General features: G+C 38.8%; 1 protein-coding gene and 1 long non-coding RNA gene across 3 annotated transcripts in view; one reads left to right on the plus strand and one right to left on the minus strand.

Annotated features, from left to right (window-relative positions):
• CDH13 (cadherin 13) overlaps positions 1–21516 on the plus strand; it is a gene marked incomplete at its 5' end in the record, with an annotated part of 1173335 nt that overhangs the window by 111686 nt on the left and 1040133 nt on the right.
• LOC129050853 (uncharacterized) lies at positions 520–20054 on the minus strand. Of its 2 annotated transcripts, XR_008514710.1 has the most exons (5): positions 19944–20054; positions 17929–18062; positions 7935–8025; positions 2896–3008; positions 1571–2110 (listed from the first exon to the last, which is right to left on the minus strand). It is a non-coding gene; the product is annotated as an uncharacterized LOC129050853 (long non-coding RNA). The 2 variants fall into 2 exon arrangements; XR_008514711.2 differs by lacking the exon at positions 7935–8025 and having other exon boundaries at positions 520–2110.

A 21516-nucleotide genomic window follows, 5' to 3' on the forward strand; every position in this document is an offset into this window, starting at 1 on the left:
CTACCTACTAAAATAGAAATATACCTTTCAGGTTCCTGACCCCATGCCAGTATCTACCATTTCCTTTTCCTAGAATTCTCTCCTTCTCCTTATTTAAATCCTATCCATTCTCTAGTGCATTTGGGGGAAAATGTCATCTCTTTCTGTAGGCATTAACTCTCTATGTCCTAAAATTTCATATAACCTTGGTGGTTCCTTTCATCTCATACATTTCACCTATTTCTTTGACTAATGTTATTCATGAGCATGTCTTACCATTTATTCTGCTGCACCTACAACCCCTGGTGGCCAGTGGCTGTCTTACTAACTTTTGTGTTCCCTGTGCCTCACACATCACAGACTTTCCAGAACCTTTTAATGGACAAAGTTAATGCAGAAATGAGTTAAATATTCAAAGAAGCAGTGAGCAAAATATATTTGTTATTCTTCCTTTCGGAAATGAATCCTTGCTATTCCCCACCCCTGGGAACTGTGCCCTGGTTATGATTGAGATCTCATAGTCACTCATCATTCATTCTTCAGTTAGAATTGCATAACATTTTATTCTTTACAATAAAGATAACTTGTTAATGGCCTAACCAGATGTGATTTAATTATTATATTTTTTAGTAATTACATAAATCAGAGGAAAAATCCTTTTCAGATGATATGCCCTTATGTGTGATTTAGACAAGCTGACCACCTACTTTTAGATAAAGAAACCATCTTCTACCAAGATGGAGCTAGATGCGAGGGAGGAGAAGTTTCCTACCAAGAATTCCCATTTAAATTCAAATTTAGAAGCTTTTTTAGTCCCTGAGTCTTATTCCACCTCAGACTTCTTGAAATTTTCCTCATGAAATATGCTTTAGTTGTCTTGGTAAATTTTAAGAGTGAGAGAAGACCAAGTAACAGTTTACAAAGGTAAGAATCATTTAAGCCTACTTACTCTCCCTGTTTAAGCAATGAGGAGGATTCTGTTTATTTATTTTTAAAAAGTGTTAAGGGAGGAAGTGCTATTTCAAATTAAAGGAAGGCACAGGAATTTGCCTTTAATTATTTAAAATAGTTCAAATCTTGGTTCAACTATATTTCAAACAACACCTTGTTTCTGCAAAAGAAAAAGGAAAATATGGTGACATTCAGACTTGGTCAACTTTTTCCAAATATTAACAAGTTAAAAAAACTATTGGTTCTGAATGGTGAGATAAATATATGCCACCTGTAATATTTACCTGAATATATATACTATATTCAGAATGGAATATTGTGTAATCTCTTTGAACTTTAAAATAACCCTTCTTTGCCCTGCAAAGATACTTGAACTCTTGGTGTTCACTACCTATGAAATTATGTCAAACACATAGATTTTGCATCTCCAGATATTCACAACTAATTATCCCTTAATTTGCAAGTGAAAGCAAAATACCACCTAATAGACCATTTCTCTGGTAAACCTTTCTTTATCTTAATGAGCAGAATGCGGAAGCCTATTACAACCTGATTTTAAAACCTCCATGCCACTCAACAGCTTATTCATAAGACTGACCAGAAGGAAGCAACAAAGATGTAAATATTCTTATTTACAATATGGACTGAGCTCATATCTGTCTACTTAGCATTTTATTATAATACATGCCATCCCCACAGAATCAATAGTTGATTGATTTCTTATGTAAGAGACTTGAGTACTTTAATTCTGGATGGAAATTCATCAGCAACTTCCAGTTGATGAGATGACGTTCCACATTTGGTGAAACTGGGCTACATTTAATCATCATAAACTTCAAATTGTATTATCCCACTTTCCAGATAATGTACAGCGTATTAGCTCAGCCCACTTTCTTCAGAAGTGTCTTTAAACAGAGATGGGCTGTATCTAGATGCGGGTGGAATATGCCAGTGTATCGGTTAGCCGTTCCTGTAATAATGCTGCATAACAAGCCACGCTAAAACTCCATGGCTTACACATTGCTCCATGGGCTGAGGGGTTGGCTAATCTTGGCTGGACTCGGCTGGGCTCAGCTGGGCTTGACTGCAGACTGTGGGTTTCATTCAGGTCTGCTCCATGGATGTCTCATTCTTCTGAGGACAGCGTGCTCCTTCGGAAACATTCCTTTCCTGATGGAGACTGAAAGTTTCCAGATTAGCATATAGAAACACATGATGCTTCTTGAAGTCTAGGTAGGAGCTGGTGCTCAGTCAGTTCCACCCACTGGGCAAAGCAAGTCCAACATCAATGGGGGAACATTCTGTTTGGAAGAACTTCAAAGCCTCATAGCAAAAGGCTCCATATGGGGACTAGTGAAAAATTGGGGAAAATAATACACTCGATCACAGCTGCTTTGTTTTAGGGTTTATATAAAAGAAATAACTCTTTAAAAGGGATTACCTCCTTCTCATGCCTATATTTTTAAAAGTAAATATATTACTCTACATTGAATAACCCAAGCTAAAAGTATTTTATAGTTAACCTTGACCTAGTATACATACTCTCTCACTCTCACTCTCCCCGCACCCCCAAACCCCAAAATGACCACAGATCTTCCTTTCCTTCCACTTTCACAACCCAAAACTTGTCCTGTTCATTCTCTGCTCAAAAACCTGTCAGTGAATCCCTATTTCCATTGATACAGCTCAAACCCTCGGCTAGCTTTACAATAACCTTCACAATATGTGGTTTGTCTCTTCCATCATTCTGCGTGAATTTACTTCTCTGTCTTTCCACATGTTATTTCCTCTCCTGGGACAATCTCTTTTCTCTCTCCCACCTGCCTGGTGAATTTATGTTTATTTGTCAGAGCCCAGCTCAAACTTTACAACGTCTGCACATCCTTCACTAATCCCCTGCAGGCTTTTCTGTTTCCTTATCTGTGGTTTACAAGCATTTTATACATATGTCTATAAAGCACTTACAATAATAGACTGGAATTAGTCATTCTTGCGCCTTTTGCTGCTAGCCTGTGAAATCCTTGAAGATGGGGGTCCATGCCTCATTCATTTTCTATCGTTAGCATTCATCTCTATGCCTGTAACATGGTAGACTTCAAATAAGGTGGTTGGATTGAAAAGAAGGAGATTTTAAAAATAAGCATTTAAGAAAGAAAAAGGAGAAATGGCCATGGCACAAACAGTTATGTTCAATCTTGCTATTAATTAAACTATAAACAAATAAAAATTATAGATCAATTTTTATTTTTCAAATAGGGAATTATGTTTTTAGAAAGACAAGACAGTATTGAAAAGAATATGGATATCTGGCATTGCCAACTGGAGTCTAACCGACAACTTTCAGGGATTTTTATCATTTCTCTTTCTCAAATACTTAAATATATTCATATGTGTTGACCCAGAAATTTGACTTTAAATAATTTATCAAGTGGAAATAAAGATGTGAAAAAATTACATAGGGTTACTGATTATAGCATCATTTATAATAGGAAAAAATTGAAACACTCTAAATTTCTTACAATATCAGACAGGTTATATAAATCATGGTGTAGATACAACATTGGGCCAAAAAGTCTGCCATTATTAAGAGGCATAGTTAATATAATGGGGAAAGGTTTACCATGTATGTTCCAACATAAGAAATTAAGAGCACAAGAAATGACAATCTTGTAAAATATAAGGGCTATTGTTAGTTACATCCCATGTACGCCAAAAAGTGAATTTGAAAGAAATACAGCAAAATATTAATAGTGATTACATTTGGATGTAGTAATCACAGGATGATCTTATTTTTATGTTTTTTCTTTTTTCTTTTCTCTAGTTTCCAAATTTTCTACAATGAACATACATAGCATTTATAGTAAATGAAAAGATCTAAAAATATTTTAAAGATATAATTATACAGTAACTTGTACTATTAACTGGGCTTGTGTGAGCTCTAAATTATTGATTATGTATAGCTCTCTATGTGAGTTCTGCTACTTTTGAGCCTTGACTTGTTTATTTTTAGATTGGGTTCCATTTCTCTTTTGTAATTAACTAAGAACTGAAATGAGTTTTCTAAATAGAATTGTTCTTAATTTAAATATGAAATTCTGTTTTCTCTAATGTAATTGTACCTGAGTGAAAGTAACTGCAATGAGGACTATAGAGGAAGATAGAGTAGGAATATGATATATAATTTCCCTTTGCATAATTGTAACTCTGAAGAATGCATGCTCCCAGCAGAAAAGTAATTTAAATTATATCACAACAAATGCCATATTTTAAAATAGAAACTATCCATCAAGTACTGAGTAAAGCTGGTGGCAACCTATACATCTCAAAAATATACTGAAAATTCCTCCATTAGTCCATTAAAAACAAATTTTGATGGGTTTAATTCCAGCACATGTTGAAGGAAAGTATAAATGACATTAATGTAATTTTAAGTGCATAAAATTACTAATTACATATTTAGAAAAAAATTATGTAAGAGAGTAACCATTAAAAATAAGTTTTATTATAAAATATTGAAATTTATACAATGTGAACAGAATAGTATAGTAAATCCCATAGTATAGTAAATCCTATCGCCCACATCACCTTTTATTTCTCAGTACAATTTCTATTTTGGAGATGTTTTTTAAAAATGTAAAACTAATGCTTTAGTCTTTATCTTCTGGACAAAACCAGTTTTGAACAACAGTGAACATTTTAATAATTGTAGACCAGTGCCAATATGTTTTTTGTGTTTGAGACAGGGTCTCACTCTGCTGCTCAGGCTGGAGCGCAGTGGCACTATCTTAGCTCACTGCAGCCTCAGACTTCCCAGGCATAGGCGATCCTCCCACCTCAGCCTTTTGGGTAGTGGGGCCTACAGGTGCACACCATGGCATCTGGCTAATTTTTGCATTTTTTCTGTAGTGACAGGGTCTCACCGTGTTGCCCAGGATGGTCTCCAACGATCCACTCACCCACTTCAGCCTCCCAAAATGCTGAGATTACAGGCATTAGCCACGGCACCCGTCTACTAATATGTATTTTCAAGGCATAATTTGAAATCTGTTGGAACAAATGCTCCAGCAAAGACATTAAAATATATTTTTCACCTAGATAGAGAATAGACATACCTTTCATGTACACAAGTTAAAATACAGACCCAACACTCAGCAGCATTCTTTTCCTTGGTCAGCATAAATGGTGTGAATATGGAAAACTTGTCGGGTGTTGCTCTTCCCCCACTGTTAATGTTTTCTCACATTTCTGTCCAGATACTTCTCTATCTTTTACATTAAAAATCTTGCCATAAGTGTATTTTTAATAGAAATATTTTCTATTTTATAAATAAGACATAGAAAAATTTCAAGCTATTCAGGTGTATGTAATTAAATTTGATTTTTTACAGGACATTTTGAAATTGTTATAGTGATTAATTGATTTGTTCATCTGGCATGTGTTAGGCACCTACTATATGCCAGGTACTCTTTTAGACTTCGGGGAAAACAGTGAACAAGATGGACAAGGGATCCCATCTTTAAAGCATCAAGTTTTTCCAGCTATTTCTTAATGGAGAGATTAAGGAAATCTTCACCTCCAAAAAGTCTAGATCTAACTCACCTCCCCTTACTTGATCAGGCCCATTTCCACCCCCTAGTTCAGTTGACAGAGATAGGATGGCAGCCTCTGCCAGCATGTTTCAGGATATACCCAGGAAGCAAATACGCAGTTGGAACAACAAAGTCCAAAGCAAAGCAAGAGGGTGATTGTTACGTGAGTAATTAGAATAAACACTGAAAAATGGTGTCTGCCTGTGCCTCTAATTTTCTCGCGTTTGTAGTCATTTTTCATAGGTTAGACTTCTCGCCCTCCAGAAATAATGAATCACAATGTGTATCTATCTGTGGGTAGAGTAGCTTGAGTTTGGGATTGTTTCTCGGGTTCCTAGGGATTTTTTGAAAACCAGGAGAGGATTTTCTGAACCCAATTGGTCCAGTTAATGTATCTATACATTGTACTTCTCTCTTTTCCAGGCATAAATCTCTGGGCTGGCTTCTAGAATACCAGGCCCCTTTCCCCTCAGTTCCTGTATATCTTGTGTTATAGCTCCAAGAAGGAGCTATAACAGGGTTAGAACAAAGATCTCCCCTCCCTACAACTCCTGGATAAAAATCACAGCTAAGCTGTGATTTTTGAGTGCTTAGCACATGCTAGGCACTGCAGTGAATACTTCTATACACATTATCGCATTTAAGCTCCACCACCTATTTCGAGAGCTGGGTGAATTTATATTTCTTGTGCTACATATGAGGAAACTGAGGCACAAATAGCCAGGACCATTTGCACAAGGTGCAGAGCCTGTAAGATGGCAGCTTGGCAGTGATACCCAGTTGTGTCACTCTAATCCCCAGAGCTTGTGGCCACCATACAGGGCTGCCTCTCCCAAGAGACATAAATAGCCATATGTCTCATAGGTAGCATTGACAGAGTCGATTCTTTTCCAGTACGGAGAGCGGTGAATTTTGAGAAGCGACTTTTTGGCAGAAATGCAATCTAGTGACAAATCAGCAAAAGGTTAGAGTTCAGATTAAAACTCAGAATCTCTGACTTCAGAATCTACAAGTTAATCTGTGACACTTTAAAATCTCTGGGAAACAAAAGAATACGGTTGGATCTGGTTACCCCCTCAGACTCAGGCTGACTTGGAGTTGTGTGCATGGGGCGATGCCATTCCAATTGTAGCAGCTTTGCTTTATGGGGTTTTGGGAGGAAATCCAAGCTTCAGTAGCGTTTCCCAACTGAATGCATTATTAAAGATACAATATGTAGCTCAGGACTGATTTTGACATTTTTAAACATGACTTTTCTCCATTAATAGAGTACCATAAAGTTAGCAGTAACAACATTACAGAAAGCTGAAAAAGAAAATATGGTGAAACCCCGTCTCTACTAAAAATACAAAAAATTAGCCGGGCATGGTGGCGGGCGCCTGTAACCCTAGCTACCCAGGAGGCTGAGGCAGGAGAATCACTTGAACACGGGAGGTGGAGGTTGCAGTGAGCCAAGATCACACCACTGAACTCCAGCCTGGGTGACAGAGCGAGACCTTGTCTCAAAAAAAAAAAAAAAAGACAAGAAAGAAAATAGCAGCTAAGACTCATCCATAATCCTAGTGCTCTTATGTAACTGTAACTTATTTGTCCTAGAATTTTTCACGTGGTCCCATCATACATCATCATCATAGGTCATCATCACCTTTTTCTCCCTTAGTATAAGCCTTTTCTTATGTTATTATCTCTTTTCATATATAGGATTTTTCATAGTGACATATACATCATTAAATTAATAAACCACAATTTAACCATTTCCACATTACTGAATATTTAGCTTGTTCTTTTAGTCCCCTCCAGTTTGACACTGCAAACACTAAATTTGGTCCTCTGTTATTTTACTTCCAGAAAATAATTTTCTAGAACTAAGATTACCAAGTCACTAATATTTTTGTGGTTCTTAATGCATATATATTGCCAACTGCTTTTCAAAACTATTGTTATATTTAATAATACCATCAAAATATATCCATTCACAAGTTTAATTACACTGTCTTCATCATTAGTCATGACTTTTTAAAAACATAATTGCCAGCATAAAAGGGAATCTGTATATCTATGTCTTTCTCTCTATTTCTCTCTCTCTATATATACATACAGTTTGTATACATATAAACATACACCATACATACTATATACTATATACATACTATATGCATGGTGTGTGTGTGTTTATATATAAACACACTGTTTATGTGTGTGTGTTTATATATACACACACTGTGTGTATATATAAACACACTGTTTATGTGTGTGTGTTTATATATAAACACACTGTTTATGTGTGTGTGTTTATATATAAATATAGTATATGTATGATGTGTGTGTATATATATACATATTTTAAATAATTTCTAAATCATACTCAAATAGAGATGATAGTACTTTGACATTTTCTTTAAAATCTAGGCAAACCTGAGATGCTTTTATCGTTGAAAGGAGAAGGTGTACCCATTACTGGCAGGGAAATAGATTCCAGAATTTCGTATTCTTTCCACGCCAGCCACTACAAATGAGAACTGAAGAATTAATCTAAGACTTTTTTCATTTTTAAAAATCGGGTTATTACTTTAGCAGAAATATGACTTTATGCCTTCATAACTAATTGTAATAATTTATGAATAAAGTTGTCCTGTTAAATAATACATTTTTATTTAAAAAGCCAAGAGACATACTAGAAGAAATTAATCCACTTATTTTCTTCTCAAGTAAGTGGTTTACTTAAGCATACATATATGTGCAATTTCATTTTCCTAAGACCTAGAAAAAATTCCCAAACTGCTTTTTTTAAATTTTTACTTAAAAAAAATTTCAGCTTATAAAGAAGTTGCAAGAGTCATACCATAGTTGGAAATACTCTTAATCATTTGCTTTGTTTTGGTATGATATAGATTTTTTGTAGTGATCGCTTACAATTTAACTCCCTGGAATATTAAAACAATTGTTAAGGACCTGGTATTGTGATTAGAGCAGCCCCATTTCTTTCATTTTTATATTCCTGACAGTGAAAAATGCTGTGCAAATAGGAGAAACTCAGAATGTGTTGTTGAATTGAATTGTTAGATTGTCTTAGTCCTCTTCTATTCAGGTATTTTCTAAGACAATGTGATTAACACAAACAAGTAGAAAATATGCTTGCTCAATGCGAAGAGTTCTATTTCCAGTGGGACTGTTTAATCAGAATGAAATGTTGTTGTACCACGGATAACTGCCCTGCCCTTAGAAGTCAATTATTTTATGATGGAGAGAAAACTGTGGTCCGTAGATCAGTAGAATAAGCATCACCTGGGATCTGGTTAGAAATTCTTAATCTCTATCCAAAACCTGTGGAATTGGAATCTACAATTAGAAGACCCTCAAGAACATTGTATGCACTTTGAGGTGTGTTTATTCAGGTAGCTTTCCTCTCTTCTCATATAGTTTTTAGGTATAAATGAAAGGTCTGGATTATTTCATGTGTTGGCAGATGTGTATTTCTTTTTTAGTGCAGTGCTTCTCAAAGTATGGTCCTTGGACCAGCAGCATCTGCATTACCTGAGAACTTATTTGAAATGCAAATTCTTGGGTCCTTCCTCAGGTCCGAATCAGAAACTTTGGAGAATGGCACTACTGTTTAACAAGCCCTTCAAGTAATTCTGATGGCTAGAGTTTGAGAACCACTGCTTTAATGCTTACAAGAGTCGAATTAGTTGTTTAAACAGAAATCTTAGAGGCTTTGAATCCACTTACAAATTAGTCTTTTCAAAGGTGGACTTTTTAAGTATCTGCATGATGTGAATGTTGTGAATTATGTCAACTTTTGGGATTTAGGAATAGCAGAGTATTAATATTCCAGAGGCAAAATTGTAATTGGCCTTTTCACTTGCATTTTTCCCACAAGTGACAAAAGGCTAAAATTAACAATAGAAAGGCATTTGTTTACATCCAGGCAACCTTCTTTTTTAAAAACCAAGGCACAATTTTAGATAGTTGATAATACCTGGAAAAGCTTGGGCTCAACTTGAGGAAGTAGATTCCGCTTTACTTTTCCTTTATTTCCCAGATACAGAGAAATCCATGTTAAATGCCTTCCGTGGGTCCAGAACTTCTTGCTTGTTCTCTTTGCCCCCAGTCTCCTATTTGACAGAGCAGCTGCACTATAATAAATGACTCCCTGGCATTTCAGCATCATAGCTGGGGACTCTGCCAAAGCCCTGGCCACGTCTCTGCAGTGGGACGTACAACAACTAAGAAAAGAGGCTGGATCCACAAACCCCACAGGAAATTAGTCTCATTATTACAACCCAATTCATGTTCCCATCCAGAAGAGGGCTTCATTGCACATGGCAATTAATTTACTATGCAGAGTGTGTTTTGCTTGGTATCAGCTTTTATTCTGACTTCCAGGACAAGATGGTTGCCTGAGTCCTTAATTGTGTGTGTGATTTGACAGTCAAGATGGGCTATGGGAATAATCTCTTGGCAGTGTCATCAGCAGAAAGAAAATTCTTTTCTGAATTGAGCTTTGGTTGTATGGGATAGATATCTGTTCTGTTGGTGGTGGTGGTGGTGGTTTTTGTGTTTTAATTTTTGGATTGCGACCTCTGTTTGAGTGAGCAATGTGATGCAGCTGCTAAGAAAAAAAATCAAAGAGAAAACTCTAAACTCTGTTAATAATTGTACATTGTGTGGTAGTAAGGCATGTTTGGCCCCACTGTGCTTGTGACAGATCAGAATCTACCTAGAGAACTGGGGTACATGTAGAAGCCCAAGAGTACTAGATGATCTCCTATAAAGAGCCAGGATGGTAGAAGACCTGTGGATTGGCCGCCTGCTATGTTTTTTTTCCCAGCACCTTTTCCTTCCTGCCACTGCCTATTTTAAGCAGTTTTATTTGAACTTTCAAATATGTGCCTTGGTCATCCCAACAGATACCTGCACCTAGTTGGCCAATCAGATCACTAATTGTCTGGACTCAGCGATTGATCTAGACACATTTATGACCAATATATGGCAAATGAGAGTTCTTTGGGGGAAATTAATTTGAATATTACAGAGTGTTGGCCTTCTCACTCCCCTGAAATATGAGTTCCAAAGACAAGGTGAATCTGGAATTATGGGGTCCAATTTTTTTTTCAAATGGACACAGTGAGTTGGATAAAAAGCCCAACAGAGCCAAGAAATGGAGAGAGAAAGAGAGAGAGAGACAGAAGGAGGAAGGTGGGAGGAGAGTGACAGACCTTATGATGTTGTTCAAATCCCTGGATCCAGCTGTACCTAAAGCCCATACCTTGAGCTTCCCCATTACATGCACCAATATATTATCTGTTTAATGAGTTTGTTTGCATTACATTCAATGAGGCTTCACTTACATAGCCCAGGAGTCTCATTTACGAGAAATAGTTTGAAGAGAGAGGTAATCCTGATGGAGAAAAAATGAAGATTGATAGTGACAGGAGTGGGGCAGGAAAACCCACTTCCCTTCACATATCTCCAGGTTTGGAACTCATCTATTCTTCATAACAGTGCTCTGAAGTATTACCTAGCCTGTGCTGCGGATATAAAAACTCAACATAAGGCTCTAATTTGTTTAAAGTCACATACAGAGTGAGAGAGCTGGGACTGGAGCCCAAGTTCATGCGATTGTTTTAAATAGGTGTCCCTACTTCTGAGTTTCCATTGCATTATGTATATATTTTCCTTGAACCTCCTTAAACTTAACATATTATAAATGTTTGTAGAATCTACTAGGCTATACCTTGACAAAGTCATTTTTTTCTTCCCTCCTTTCCTTCCTTCCTCACTTGTTTCTTTGCCTCCCTCATTTTCTCCCTTTCTTCCTCCTTTCTTTTATGTTCACCAGCACCTAACATACATTTATGCCTATTGGAGGTGTCAGTGATGTTATTTTTGCCAATGACTGAATGAAAGAAAAAAATGTATAAGTTGAAGGCTCCTGTCTCTAGAAACATGGAACTAAAGGCAAGTCGATTTTTGTTTACGCATTATGGGGAGGGTATTCCTGGGTGGGGCCAAACATCAGATTAAGAATCCCCCATAACCCTTCAAAGTCAACAGTCCATGGAGGGGTTGCACCAAAAAGAGACTCTCCTTCTAAACATCTGTGTGTGATTCCCGGAGGACATAAGTTGAGCGGGGTGCTTTTGGAGGTTAACTCCAAAAGCAGCGATGCTTCAGAGGGCAGAGGTAATCAGAAATCAGGAAGCAGATGGTGGGGGTATCTGTGGCCAGAAATAAGAATATCTTTATTGCTGAGTAAATAAACAAGCCACATCCTGACTAAATGAGCGGAAATTTCCTGAACATCCAGGAAGGATGTCTGGTCTTTAATCTGTTTTTGGAAAGTCGACCTCAGAGCACTAAGCCCAAGTGTGTGCCTCTACCAGCCTCAATCCTTATCTTGTGATTTATCACCCACTCTCTCCTTCTTTAGGGAGCTTGTTGGTTATTCTGCTTATGGACTCACAGAAGAGAACAATTCTTCCTCCCTTTGCCCATTCAATTCCAGTCTGAATGTTAGTACCAGACTAATGATCTCACATAGACTGAAGAAGGTTCCAAGGACTTTTCTGAAAGTTGAGCCCATGTTTGTTCACCATTCTCTTAAAGTCTCAGGTGGAGAAAGAAGACCTTAAATAATAGCTTTTCTTTTATAATGAAAGGCGAAAAATATCTGAAAGAATGCTTCCAGCTGATCGAGGTTGGACAGAACAGTAAGGAGAAATTCTTTAAGTCCACCTGGAGCTTATTAACATTGAAAATTGCAAGAGATTGGCTTAAGCTGATTTTTTTTTCCCAACAGCCTAGACAAAGACTCTGATTTCCAATTTTCTGTTATGGTTGAGTGCATTCTTCCAGCAAATATTTAGTAGGCACTCTTAATGCTAGGACTGGTCACTTAAAACAAGTGTCTTCAAATATTCTTCATTTAGACACATAATCTTCAAACCACAACAGTGATGGAATGAAAGCTAGTCATCAGCAATTTGCAAAAATTATGGTGCTGGTCCTCTCCCCAGCCAACTCAACTGGGCTTCTACGATCCTCCTCCTTTCCTGATCTTTCTTTTCTCTTCCTGAGCATCTTTCCAGTTCCCTACTTAATCAAATGTAATCTTCAGTATGTGCTTTTACGTGGAAAGCCAGATGTGTACCAGTTGATGTCACCATGATAGACAAGAAAAAGGGAAGCTTACAGACAAGGGCAGATTTATGGGCTTGCAACATGTACAATTGCATAGGGCCCTGTGCTTAACAGGGGGCACCCATGCTTGCAAGTTAATGCTCTGTCATCACTATCCTGAAATTCTTAATAGATTTTTCTTTGTGTTTTGTAAATGAAGCCCAAAGGAACAATGGAGCATGAGCTGGGGCTTGGAGCCTCACTTCACAGACAGCCCCACCTCCTCCTGCTTCCTCACTTCCCTGGGAGAGGTCTTTAGCCACCTGATCCCTGACCTTGCCCTACACAAGGCACTCACTGACCTCCCACTACAGCACCTCATTGCAACTAGCATGGACCAGAGCTCTGGGGCAGGGAGGTTTTTGTCAGGTGCATGTAACCCACATGCAGAATTAAAGGACAGAGCCCCAGGTTCCTGGAAAGTCAGACTTATCCTTCATATATCCCATGCCTGAGAGAGCACAATATTAAATAGCAAATAAAAAACACCATGACAGATTGAGAGAAAGACCGTGGAAAACAGGTAAAAAAAAAAGTTTTGTCTGCTTTTTAGACAAGAGATCGCACGTTTTCGTTTTGCACCTAGCCCTGCAAATTATGTTGCGGGCTCTGGTTACATACAGCCTTTAGTTTATCAGCACACAATGTTGGTGAGCGGATGAGAAATGTTGATCCTCCCACAGGTGAGTATAAGAATGTCTGAATGTACAGAAAGCAGCCTGATGTAGGCCAGAACCATACTTAACTGACGAATTTGTTGGTTGTATCTCTCTTCCAGAAACATACAGGCTAAATACCAACAAACAATGACCATGTCTAATCATCTGAATATTCCTCTAAGAAATCAACTGACAAATTTGGGGGAAACAAGACGATAGCTGAAATTAACAGAATATCCCCCAAAGCAGCAGCATGGGAAACAAGTGTTATTTACACCATAAGCTAACAAGGCAGGCCTGGGACAATCAATACATGAGCCTCCTTTCCACCAAATTCTCTTCTCATTATGTAAATAGGATGGCCTGAGGTACAAGAACAATGAATAGAATAATAATCGGAAACGTAATGGAGCTAATAGTGGATTTCTCCAGACTGTCAACTTCTGTTCAAAGAGCCCGCCAATGACGGATAGAGAGCAGCGTGCAGAAAGGAATCTTTCCCTGGTTCAGCTTGGGTGCACTGCCTTGTGCTGACTCTGCCCCCTCCCCTACCCACCACACCCCATGTGTCTAGAACAATCTCTTCTGCAATCCTTCATTTCCTAAATGAATTAGTCCAGAGCCCTGTTTTGAACAGATGCCTGCACATTTCTTGATTGGTTGAGGCAAGTCTAAACTGACATAAGCCCTAACTCTAAAACATGGGACTTTTTACTTTGAAAATGTCCAATTCTCAGTTGTGGACTATTCATGTGTAAGTAACAAACACCTACTCAAACAAGCTTAAGAAAAGCAGGGAATTCCTGGTAGGATGCAGGGACAGGAAATTGAGGCAGTCCTTCCAAAGGGCCAGAACCAGAAAGCAGACCACTGGGTCCCAGACGGATGGGTCATCTCTTTCCACTGTGATTCAAGCCCTGATTTGTGGCCTTTGCCTATTTTCATGATATAAATACCTCCACCATGGCTGATTTCAAGTTACCAATGACATATAGAATGTGGCATTGGGAAGAGATGCGCAGCCACACCCCATTATTGTACCCCATTATGTAATACTTCTGCCATGCAGATATAATAGACAAATAATCTTAAAAGCATAGATAACAGTCAAATACATTTGTAAAAGAGTTAAGAAGTGGTTCATTTTGAGTGTTCATTGCCTTTGCTTTTAAGATTATTGAATCGCGAGTGCATGTAATGTCTAATAACATCAGTGTTTAACTGGCTTAGAAAAATCCTGAAATTTCAAAAGTGACCTCTTACAAACAGTACGTGTCAGCTCCTACTTATTATTCCTCCTCATGAGTCCATGGAAGCAGCCTCTCTGGGAAGAAGGCAGAGAGCAGGAGACAGGCCGTGGTACAGAAGGAAGTGACTGGCAGAAGTACATGGATGGCATCTCAGTTAAATCTCTCTTTATTATTTTGGCATAATTCAAAGTTCATATCTCACTTCATCTCAAAAACAATATGCATATCTGTCCTTGGCTTCATTTTCCTCCTACCTCTTCAGACATCTCTTCTCTGGCTTTTCTCCTTAACCCCTAACTGGGGGCTTTCTACCCTGTCTTTGCACATCATTTATCCTCTCTATAATGACAACTCCTAAATCTAAGAAGTGGGCACATTTCCCCTGCTAAGCTACAGACCTGTATATTTATGTACTTCCTAGATATTGCCCCATGCATGGCCCACCAACACCTTAAATTCAAGATATCCAAAACAATTCTCCATCAAAAAAAAACATTCTTTATAGCCAAATGGAAGTGTGCTGTAATGAGAGGCATGGACTTTGATTCTAGTGCTAAATTGTAGGTCTTAATGAGCTTGCTGACTGTGAGCACGTCACTGATTCTCCCTCATCTCAGAGTTTTGCCATCTCATAAACAGGCTTGACATTGATGAATGGGTTTTACTCCACATTCCATGGGGCCCTTGATTCTGTGGGTCCACCTCAGAAGCTGTCCAAACATCAAGAGAGAAGAGGCCTTGGTCCAGTCCTGGGCACCCCATCTCCCATCAGCAAGGGCCATCTGTCTTTCATCTTTTCATATGTTAAAGTTCCATGAACTATTTCTTCTCTGAAGTAGTCAACCACTAATTCATTGATTCACTGTGAATCATGAGTTAGATCATGATCACTCAGGAACCCTCTAGGTCTAGCATTCCATGATTCTTCGGTTAGTGCTCACACTTCTGGAATGAAAAGTAAAGGTACAGGGGCAGCAGCTGGAGATTACAGCACAGTCTGTTGCCATGTGTAGTTCATGGCGCAGGGTCAGGGGCAGAAACTCCTCAATATTAAACTTAGTGTACAGTAACTCTAATGCCTCATATTTGATTTGCACTAAGCACTGACAAGAACCTTTCATGTCTATTTCTGCCCTGGGGTCCTAAAACATAAATTTTAACATTCCATGCTTCTCCTTGATGATCATTCCCACATAGAAATGGAATTGCATTAATAATCATTGTTGAAAAAATGAATAAATGATTGTTGAATGAATAAATGAATGAATGCCACTAGGGAAAATTATTGTTTCAAATTCATTTTAGGGCCTGAACTTTAGGAGAATAAAGTTATCCTAAAGAGAGCTGTTGGAACCTGCCTTTCTAACCAGCTTCCTATTTTCTAGAAAAGGGGTCAGTGTTTGTAGGAATTGTCTAGGATTCCTGAGAACTGCCATCACACATTCATTTTGCTTTTCCTATTGCTAAGCATTATCAGACAGAGACACAGCTTCTACACAAAGGAAGATGGTAGGGCATTGTCTGTTCAGGGCTGCTAGATCAATATCATTACAGTTTTATTTATCTATTAATTTATTTGGATTTCTAAGCAGCTCTACCTTTTGTTGTGATGATTATATGGCAAAATGCAAAACAGCTTGTCAGAACTTTGCTATCGAGACTTTTGATAATGATCTCTAAAAGCCAACTCATTTCATTTGCATCCTTTTATGAGTAATACAAAAAAATCCAAACCTTAACTAGTGCTTGTCACAGTCAGTGGGTACTTCATGAGGGAAGAGTGCACAGAAAGGTATTTTTGGTTCATTACTGGGTTTCTATAATTGACCTGACATTTTGTGAGAGCAATCACGTTTGTTAAGGAGAAACTCAAGCCAATGCTGTAGTTGCAAAGTTCTCCTTACTATTACCATGGGAAACAAATTCATCAGAAGTGTGCAGATGTTTATGTGTGTGTACACACATACATCCCTATGCATACACAAGCATGTACACACATTGGCATGGGTCGACCTGATAAAATATATGCAGTGTTGTCTTTGTTCAAATCCAGCTGGTCATCTAGGGACTGTATAGACAATTTGCCAGTGCCTGCAGCCCTACCCCATGTTTCCCTTTTTCTCTGCAGCTTGAGCCTCACCTTAAGGCCTAAGTGAGATGTGCATTCTGTCCCAAATGATGGCTCATGGGGACAGAACATTTCTGAGTCTTCCTTTCTGGCCCTCTAGTTATATGGCAGTGACTGCACTGAGGGAAAACCAGGAAATAACAAAGGAAACTGCTTAAGCAAGTTGTGTTTGGGAAGATTAGAAAAGGGAGTGCACAGGAGGATGAAGCTGAAGTCTCTAAGGAGGTAATCTTATTCAAATAATAGCTTTTCTTGTAACCATATTTTGTCAAATTGGTTATTTCTGATGATTTATCCCCAATTTTCTGAAATATTTTAAAACTTACATTGTAGCTTTCTCTCTTCAATTTCCTTATTCCCATGTTCTCATTCTGGTCCATTATCTGTTCATTTATTCAGTCCATTCTTTGTGTATTCATTCATTTATTCTTTCAAGTGACATTTACTGATAATTAAAACTAATAAAATCACTGACTTCAAGGTCTGTGAGCAAAACTGAACCAAACCAAAACAAAAAGTAAACTAGAATCCATTGTGGCGGGATTGACCACTAGGTGGTATGTGCATTCTTTAGCCTTACTGGGGATTTAGGCATTTGTTTTGGTTATGCATCTTGTTAAGTATCCAACATGTCAAAATGGTGGTAGTAACATGAACACAATCAAGAAAATATGAAGAGAGTGATATAAATTATATTTGGAGCTCAGAGAGGGGCCAGGAAGACTTTACATGTTGGATTGCTTCTGCCTTAGGCAGAAAAGAAGTTGCAGAGCATTCTAGGAGGAGTGAAATACTTGAGTAGGGGCTGGGAGGCAGTAAAGCAAGTGGTATTTTCAAGTTTATGCATCCACAAGATCAGTGTTCAATATTTAAAATGTTCAGCGTGTAAACTCTATCATGGAAAGATTTTTGAGGAAGTAGCTTGTAAAAAGTTGCATATTTCTATTTGTTGCTAGGGTTACCTAACCAACAGGTTCTTGGCTAAGCAAAAAAGTACAGTCTGTAAATTAGATATTCTGGAATAAAAAATTGGAAGAAAGAGGAAAAGATCTCATGCTCCCAAGAAGGCCAAGTGAAAAGTGATATCCTTCTGATAGGTGAAGAAGTTTTGAGTCATTAGTCTGGACTGCTATAGTAATGATAATAATAGTAATAATAATAATAATGGCCACCATTTGTGGATCACTTACTGCAAACCAGGAACTGTGTTAAATCCTTCTCATGTGCAAGCTGCTCCTTTAACCTGCCTGGCAACCCAGGGTGACTAGCTGTTAGTATAGCAGTTCCTTGCCCAAGTTTCTCAGTCTCTTTCGGCCTCAGTTTCCTGTTGGGCAAAATGGAGATTATGGGACAGTGGGAACATTAAATGAGGCTATGCTTGTTATGTGATTAGCATGGTGTCAAGCGGGGAGTAACAGGTCAGTGAGAATTATAGTATTAGGTACTATTAGCATTTCTCCTTCCCCGTTAGTATTTTTCCTTCCCGGAGGAGGAAACAGAGAATCAGGAGGACCAAGCTGAATATAAGCAGTACCTGAGAGCATTCTTGGAAGATTATACTCTTGTGAGCTCCACTTAGAACTGAAAATTGATGATGAGAGAGAAAGACTGTCACCAATGCATGACTATCACCTTGTCATTATTAAAGCACTTTCCACCAGTTTATATTATTTTATTCTCATAAGCTCTGTGAGGGCCAGGATTTGGATCTTCCTTGTCCCTTGCTACATCCTCATCTATATCAGTGGCTGGCACATATCTTTGTTGACGACTGACCTTTCATTTTCCTCTTTCTTTGCCTGGCCAACTGTTACTCGCCCATCAGGATCCATGGAGACACTCACGCTGCTCCATCACTCTCACCTCCAGTCCTCACTTCCCACACAACTCTTAGTTCATACAGTGGTCACAGTACCTCCATGCTGTATTGTATCATATCTACTCTCCTGTCTGTCTCTTGCTGCAGACTCCTCTAAGGCAGGGACCACTTTTCACCACCTTTCCATGCCCCTGGATCCTTGTTCAGGTTTGGCTTGATGTAGGCACTTTGAAGATACTTGAATGAGTGACCACAAATATCTTCATTTGCATCTGAACAATTTTCTTGATATTCGAACTTCTTACCCGAACCCCCAAGTCCAAAGACCCTTGCCTTGAGCTTACAGGTTTTCAAAGAATGCTTTACCTGGGTATAGGGCAGCTCTCACATGCCTGGGAGGAAGCCTTGGAGCAAAAACAAAGCGATGGCTCTGAAAGAATTATGTCAACATTTAATTGCAAGAGACAGTTGCTCTGCCCAGAGGGCTTCCGGAACACCTTAGCTTTTGGTTTAAAGCTCAATTTTAGGTAACTGATCAGGTAGAAGCTAGTTTGACTACCGCAGCTTGCAAATGCAAGCTTTGGTAATAATGCCATAGCTTTTTTTTTTTTTTTTTGAGACGGAGTCTCGCTCTGTCTCCAGGCTGGAGCGCAGTGGTACGATCTTGGTTCACTGCAACCACTGCCTCCCGGATTCAAGTGATTATCCTGCCTCAGCTTCCCGAGTAGCTGGGACTATAGGCGTGTGCCACCACGCCCAGCCAGGCCAGCTAATTTGTGTATTTTTAGTAGAGACAGAGTTTCGCCACGTTAGACAGGATGGTCTCGATTTCTTGACCTCGTAATCTGCCCGCCTCGGCCTCCCAAAATGCTGGGATTACAGGCGTGAGTCACCGCACCTGGCCGCCACAGCTTCTTAAAATGTCACTATCAATCCATTTTGAGACTAGAAATCTCTCTGGCAAGTGTGTGAATGCAAAGGTAATGGCTTTACCTTTGAGATTAGTTGTAGATAATCTCATCTTTGTTGACGACCGGTGAGTGCCAAGCCCTCAGCACTGAGTATGTAGTCTCCAAGGGACATTTTCCTTGGACCAAGTGGGAAAAGACCTGGTCAAAATTGAGGAATGGGCAATACTCACCTGGTATTTTGAGCTATAATTTGGTTCTTTGAGCTATAAGAAAAAAAGGGACACAGGCTATGTTGAAGTAACAGGAATTTGAGAACTAAGGGTGATGAGAATGTCAGAAAACTTGCAACAGCTGGACATCCAGGTCTCCTGGAAATGGGAAGTTGATTCAGGAACTGGAGGGAAAGTTAAGGTCCCAACTTTAGTGATTGGGTTTCTGTGTCACCACCTTGGCCCAGGAGACTGTTGATACCCACCTTTGCTTTGTCTCCCCATTTCCTTTAGTGTCTCTTCCCAGCTGAGCAGTCTTCTGACTCCCACCAGTTCAAGTTTCTGAGGGAGAAGCTGATTGGGCAGAGCTGTGCGTTAGACAGCCTATAGATGGGTGCTCTTAGGTCACATGTTCCTAGTGAGCCAATCAGCAGCCTCTGGAGGAGAGATCACGTGGCACAGAACATGGCCGCCTGTGCTTAAGGAACTACAGAGGGCTTCTTCCTCTGGAGGGGTAGTAAATGTAGGCACTTTCTTCTAAATGGGCTAAGGGTGTAACAGGCATTGGGCTGCTTCTGTTTTATCAGAGGATGGGGCCATGATTAGCCCAATGAACATTTACTAATCATTGAAATTTAAGCATGGCAGCCTGATGTGTAACCATAGTTTGAGTTAGCATACTTCACTTTTTCCCAGTTGATTTAGTCTCATGTAAATCTCTGAAGCCTCTGCCAGTCTTTTCTTAAATACACGTAACAGCTACCATAATTCTCTTTCTGCTAGTCCTTTGGTCCACCTAAGTTCACCTAGTCAAGGTGGACAGTCTGCAGCCACTATCCTTTTTCTCTGTCTAAGGGCTTTCTCAGCATTGGGGGCTTATTAAGCAGCACGCAAGTCAGTCCTGTAAATGTGGGGAAGCTGACTCCCTGGGGTCTCTCCTAACTGTTGAGAGTCAGTGGATAAATGCCCCAGCTTGCTGTGAGACAAATGTGAGTCAGGTTCCACACAGCTCCTTAGAGTGTCCCCACTGGGAGTGAGCAGAAACCTGATTTTTAATATAAACTTTATTTGTGTATCTCCCTTCTCTGCCTCATTTTTCACACTTCCTCACTTGTGCTTCCCAAATATATTATGTGCTCCAAAATCCTTGCCTCAGGCTTTGCTTTTGGGATTATTCAAACTATGACAATAAAATAGTACACCCATTTTAGGGAAGATCAGGATCTAACAGTGTAGGGACCAATGCATAATGGTCTTCGTCTAAATAAAGTCTGTTTCTAATATACTGAATGTTTCTATAAGGCAAAAACTCATAGGTAATTGGTTAAATAGGGGAGTATATATTAATATGTAGTAATATATACATATATGTATATGTATAATATAACATGAATATAATACACATACATATGTATACACATATATAATGTATAATATAACATAAAAATGACTTTGGTCCATATGCAGTATTCTATAGAAAATTGATATTTTGCCTTAACAAGAAGCAGCAATTAAAGGAATGTATACTAACATAGCTGAATGCAGCACACCTCAGAAGAATAGAGAATGGTCTATACAATTCAAATAGGTTCTGCCTCTTGACTCACTTGCCAAATCCTCTCTCTTAGAAGTGCTTCTTGAGTAATTCTCCCCGATCCTGATGCACTGCGCCTCTGTTTCCATAATTCAGCAGACTCAACCTTTCCTTATAACCCTTCTACCAAGCCCCAATCCACATTTTTTAAAGGGAAAGCCTTATATTTACTGTAAGTTTTCATTGAATGTTGAAAAAAAAAAAAAGAATTTAGCTCTTCTCAAACATGCCAGTTTTAAAAATTA

The sequence above is a fragment of the Pongo abelii genome, chromosome 18 (genome assembly GCF_028885655.2).
Source record: "Pongo abelii isolate AG06213 chromosome 18, NHGRI_mPonAbe1-v2.0_pri, whole genome shotgun sequence".
In the NCBI taxonomy this organism is placed as follows: Eukaryota; Metazoa; Chordata; class Mammalia; order Primates; family Hominidae; genus Pongo; species Pongo abelii.